This window comes from Oryzias melastigma, linkage group LG10, assembly GCF_002922805.2.
Source record: "Oryzias melastigma strain HK-1 linkage group LG10, ASM292280v2, whole genome shotgun sequence".
NCBI classification, from domain to species: domain Eukaryota; kingdom Metazoa; phylum Chordata; class Actinopteri; order Beloniformes; family Adrianichthyidae; genus Oryzias; species Oryzias melastigma.
In genome coordinates, this window is record NC_050521.1 from 10,732,897 (window position 1) to 10,738,825 (window position 5,929).

The 5,929-nt window shown below is 36.0% G+C and overlaps 1 long non-coding RNA gene across 1 annotated transcript in view; it reads left to right on the forward strand.

Annotated features, from left to right (window-relative positions):
• Positions 1-5,024: 5,024 nt before the first annotated feature.
• LOC118599216 overlaps positions 5,025-5,929 on the forward strand; it is a 5,265-nt gene continuing 4,360 nt past the window's right edge. The window contains exon 1 of the long non-coding RNA XR_004948519.1: positions 5,025-5,269. This is a non-coding gene — a long non-coding RNA (uncharacterized LOC118599216). The remainder of the gene's footprint in view (positions 5,270-5,929) is intronic.

Below are 5,929 nucleotides of genomic sequence, written 5' to 3' on the forward strand. Positions count from 1 at the left end.
CAGACTGGCGACCTGTCCAGGGTGTACCCCGCCTTCGCCCATCAGTGGCCGGGATAGGCTCCGGCACCCCCGTGACCCCGAAAGGGACGAAGCGGTCAAGATGATGGATGGATGGATGGATTGTCTTCTAGCATTTTTAACAGCTTCATTATACAGGTACAGTTTGTCTCTGAGAAGATCGTGAGAAATTTGGAGTCCATCCTTTTTCAGTTTTCTTTCAGCTGTCCTGCAGTCCCGTCTCAAGGCGCGTATTTCTTTCGAGATCCAGCGTTCATGCATGCGCCTTGGTTTTCTACAGGTGAAAGGGGCAATCTCATCCAAGATTTGAGCACACAGCAGTTCAAACTGAAGGAGGAAAGAGTGGGAAGTGATCTGGGATGAGTATAAGCATGGCCACTCCAACGAAAACAGAGCAGAGAATTCAGCAGCTTTCTCTTCATCTAACCCCTGAACCTATCTGACAGGAGCAGGTTTGTGGACAATTCTGAGTGGCAAGATAAAGTCTAATAAAACGGCTGAGTGATCAGAAAAGGCTGTCTTCACCCCCTTTACAGAGGTTGTAGGAGACCCAAAAGACAAAGCTAAATCCAGCGTATGTCCATGACTGTGTGTTGGATCAGAAACCCACTGTACAAGATTAAAATAATCCAAAACATTAAAAAAGTCTTTAACAAGCGGTTTGTCAGGGCAGCACACATGAATATAAAAATAACACAAAATTAATACATACTCATATTTAGGCATAAAAGTGTACAACAGTTCAGAAAAATCTGCTAAAAACGTAGCATTGAACTTAGGAGGACGATAAATCAAAAGTCCTAAGAAAGAAGAGGATGGGCCTGAATCAAAAAGACAAAACTTAAAGGAGTCATATAGCAATGGTGGTGAAAGGTGTCTAAAATTAAAATGTGACTTTAAAATGCAAATTAGCCCACCACCTCTGCCCTCAGATCTTGGGACATTAAAGCACAAGCAGTCATCAGGTAAAAGTTCCAGCAAAACACCTGATTGACCAGGAGGGATCCAACTTTCCACAATGCCCAGAAAGTCTAACCTCTGGGCATTAAAAAAGTCTTTCAGGATAAACGTTTTGTTCATGACAGATCTGGCGTTTATTAATCCAAACCAAAGCAGGATCAGTTTACACTCTCCCTGATTAAAATAGCTTCTTATTTGCTTTTTTTCACAATCAGAAACTTCTTTGTATTCACTGTTTTGCTGTTATATATTGTAGAGAGCAGAACTCCCAGTTCTCTTTCTGGTGGGTCCAGAGAAAGGAACGCTGTTCAGATGAGGGTGATATCCAGACAAACCCTGTTTGTACGTTTCACCTTTGCCGCGGGAGGATTAGATTCTGCACAACTCTGTGCTTCAAGATCCTGTCGTCCGGAAGCAACAGGCTGGTTTTATTGACAGATGACATGAGCATTACAGGCATTTGCATATCCAATCATGTTTCAGGCGGAAGTTTCTGCTATTCCTCATAAGGTAATAGCAATTTGGGTTCACACGTTTTGGAGATGGGCAGCTCCACATCCTTCTGCAGGGTAGTGACCTTGGTTCTCACGGGAAAGCGAACCGCTTTGAATCTCAGTTGATAATATATGAACATCAGGAGAAACACACAATCTGTTCTGCAATATGAACATCAGGAGAATGCACAATATATCTATGAGTTTTCTCATTCATTGTTGTGTTGATTTAACACTGAGGGGGCAGCTGTTGGTTTTAAAGTGATGTCTTAAAGTCCATGGAGCAGCGCATCTTAAATTTAAATCCAGAAGTACTAAATATTGCCAAACACGCTGACGTTTACCGACTATTCATCATTTTGGAAACACGATGTTGAAGGGTCTGTATGTGACACATTGTTTCTCCTGTTTCATATTCTCTTTCGAGCATGCTCTGCCTTACCGCATGTTTTCTCCATGAGCTTTGCATCGAAATGTCTATTTTTGCACAGTTTACTTTTGTACCTTCAAACCCCCCTTCCCTTAAAATGTAGTTTTAAATTAAAAGTTTCTGTAGGAAAAGGTTCTTGTTTACCAATTTATGTTGAAGCCAAAAATTGTTTGTTTGTATTGTTTGTGTTTTCTATACATACTTTGCTCTTCTTGATGTTGTTGTACTTTATTATTGTCTGATTGCTGAAAGCAATCAGAGTATGTTGTTGTAATTCTTTATTACATTTTATTATTATTTTTATTATATTTTATTCCGTCAAAAATTGTTAATGCTTTTAGTCCTAGAGTTTTAAAGATATTAAAATGATTCCAAAAGTAGTTTGTAAAGCTCCTTTGGGAGCAGTCTGCTATTACGTTTGGTAGTGATTGGAGTTATGAATGATTTTATATTAATATTTTTATGACTTTTTTTTGCATGGGAAGTCAATGGGACCAAGTTTTGAAAGCTTATAACTCACAAAATACTAAAGATATTCGTACAAGACTTCCTGACATATAATGTTCCCAAAAGTTCTATAAGCTGTAACAATTTTGGCTCAATAGCGCCACCAGGTGGTCAATGGTAGTACAAAACGCGTTTTGGGTTGGCATTCATACGCCGTATGACGAAAACTTTTTCTTTCTTTTCCCAGAGCTTCCTTGGATTCTGGAGAAAAAAGTTTCCTCAAGGACCACCCACTTCCGTCTACTTAGATTTTTCGCAATTTGCGATTTTTTGTAAAACTTGTTTTTGGGTCCCTATTCAACATAGTTTCACCAAACTTTATGAAAATTGGTATATACCCTATTTGGACTACCCCGAGTCCAATGGTACCACTCTTTTGGCGAAGGTCCTTACCGTTTTTGTAAAAATCGTAATGCTAATGAGGTGGGTGTGGTCCTACACTTTAAAACGCTCTAAATCCTATACAGATTGTCAGAACTTCATAAATCTAAAAATATAAGTTCATCTTAGAGTGATAAAGAATTATCAAAAGAATTGTGAAAATATTCCAATAGGTGGCGCTATAATTTAGGCAATTGTGTTTAGCCCTATATTTCCACAAGTACTTAACCTAGCTAAACAAAAATGATCATATATGTTGTATGTGGAGTCTTGTATAACATACTAGAAAAAGTAGCTCGCATAGGCCTCCTAGTGGTGACTTAAGAAGGATTAGCTAACTTTGGTGTAGTTCTTCTTTCTTCTTAGTAATTGCAGATATCAAAATGCAACCACTTGTAGTTTGTTAAGCTGTCCAAAGACATGCTTGGTTTTAAATTTCGTACCATTTGGTGTCAAATTCGATTTTATATGAATTTTGTAGTTATTGTTTTTTATATTGAAAATACCATAGACACATTTTAAACCCCTATATCTTGGAAATTGTTAGTCATATTGGTATGAAACTTTGTAAGTAGATACTTCTAAGCAATCTTTATATACTCTATCAAATATGTCTCTATTGCGCCACCAGGTGGTCACTTGTAGCACGAAAATATTTTGGCCTTATTTTCCAAGTGCATTTGTCTTGGACACTAGCTTTTACTCCTTTATGAATCATTGAATACTGAAGTAATAGTGAATATTCATCAGTGATCTTTATTGTGTACGAATTTTTCACAAGTTACGATATTTCACAAAACACTTTTTTGACTCCTTATGTCACATACTTTGACTAATCTTTGCAATGTTCAGCACATACCCTATTTAGACGACCACAAATCCAGTGGTGATATCCGTTTTGCATATTTCCGTACCGTTTTTGCGGAACACGTTATGCAAATTAGACGGGAGAGATTGTAATGTTTGCAATGCTGCAGCCCCTTGAGAGTTTCTCATAACTTCACCAAATTTTCAAGACTGCTTCCACAATCTAAGATAAGTCAATGCAACAACTTTGACAACAATATTCCCGTAGGTGGCGCTACAACCTATTCCAAGTGTTTTATGTAATATCTTCAAAGGTAATTGAGCTACGTGGATGAAACTTGGCGTGAAGGTCGTACAGAAGGTCTTTCACACTTGCAGCTGTAAAATGCTTCAAAGCGCTATTGCTTTCAGCAATCAGACGCAATTTCTTCAAGGAATTGCAAATCTAGTTGTACATTGAGATTTTTATTATGTATACTTCTGTAAGCTGCTGAACAACGGTGCCATCCCAAAGGGATCAATAAAGCCAGTGTCTAAGTCTATTTGTTTCACTAAAGGTGTTGATTTTTCGTGTTTGATTTTTCCATTTGAAAGGGATTATTAAAGCGTGTGATGGGATGTTTCACATAGTTGTTTTGTCATATTTACAATTGTGTATTTGCGCAGGTGTACTGTAAAAAAAAGTAATTTGAGTTTGAAAACTTTGTTTATGCTCAAGGTTTACTTGATTACAAATAACAAAATTAAGTAAATTAGTCCTAAAGCTCTTCCAATAATTATTTAGTGTAGTAAATGTATTAAAACACCTGCAGACAATCTTAATCTAAAGGGACTAATGTACCATGTAGTATTTCGTATTTACAGTTGCAAGAGAACGTTTTTGAACCCTTTGGGAGTACCTACATTTCTGTACAAAATGGACACATGATGTGTGTTTTTTAAACCTCAATCCAAATCACAGCGATGGAGAAAAACATTGCCTTCTTAAATCGCTCAAATTTATTAAAAGGAATTAACATTTATAATGATCCCAAAAATGTAAGGAAAGTGTTTGGGTCTCTGAAGCCTCAACAATCTGAAAATAATAATATTAATAATAATACTTAACTTAGTTTAGTTTATGTAATTTATTCATCTATCAATACCTCATGCCTTTAGATTTAATTTGAGGCATTTTAGATAATAAATTATGTAAAACAAACGTTATTAAACATTTAATGAGTGATTTTTTTTGCTAAAAGTTCAATAGTGTACTATAATTTAATCAATACAAACCTATTATAATTTTGCATTACCTGTGCTTTGATAAATCACCCCTGTTATTTGACAAGTTATTGTAAAATTTAATACATAAATAAAATAAAATAGTTTTTCGCTCAAGCATTCTTGTTGCTTTCAAAATAAATCCAGGGTTTTTAAGTGGGAAAATGACATGTAATACATTTATCATTGTTGTATCTTTGTGTTTATTTGCTTTAATTGATTCATTTGTTTAATTTTTGTAATTCTAATTTTGGCTAAATTAAGTTTGATTTTGTTGAGTTCCAACGGCGTCTGTCTTTTATTTCGAAAAATCTTCCGTTTTCGAGTCACCAACTGACGGAGTTCCTGGAGGAGGAGGACGCTTAGAGAAGAGTGATCTCCTACACCTGAACGGAGACTTTTCTTACAGGTAAGAAATGTTTTTTATCGGGTTTTTCTGTGTATAACTTGAACATAAGTAACGGAAATTTACAACCAGACCACGAATTTAAGTATGACGGAGCTAATGGATCTGGAATGAACGTTAGCTTAGCTTAAAGGCTAGCATACTACGACCAAGTTTTCGTAACAATTTAGTTCCGTCCAAACCCTCCAAAAAAATATGATTTTTGACTTTTTTTTAAATTTATTTATTTTTTAGCTTTTGTCACCTAAAGTTAAAACTTTTTTAGTTAAATGTATTTTTAGTGTTCAAATATAAATTGCGCGAAATTGTTAATTCCACCGTTGTCTATTTTTATGGCCCTTCCATTTATTATTTTCAACCACTTTCGTTACTTTTCTTTCATTACTTTTCTACTCATTATAAATATATTGTAATGTCCTACTGGACGCAATGAAGAAGCGGAGGCGACCGTTTCCAACTGTGAAGCTTTTTAATAAACTTAAAACGGTTACTGTCGGCCGTAACCACGCCGAATACAGCACTAAAGACAATGCTAGCAGTGCCCCAACAACGTTGGTCGCTACAATATCTTGAATTAAATAAGCAGGGAATATCCAGAAAATATTCCGAATATTTTACTGTGATGACCAGAGTTACAAAATAAAAGTATTCACATATGAACTG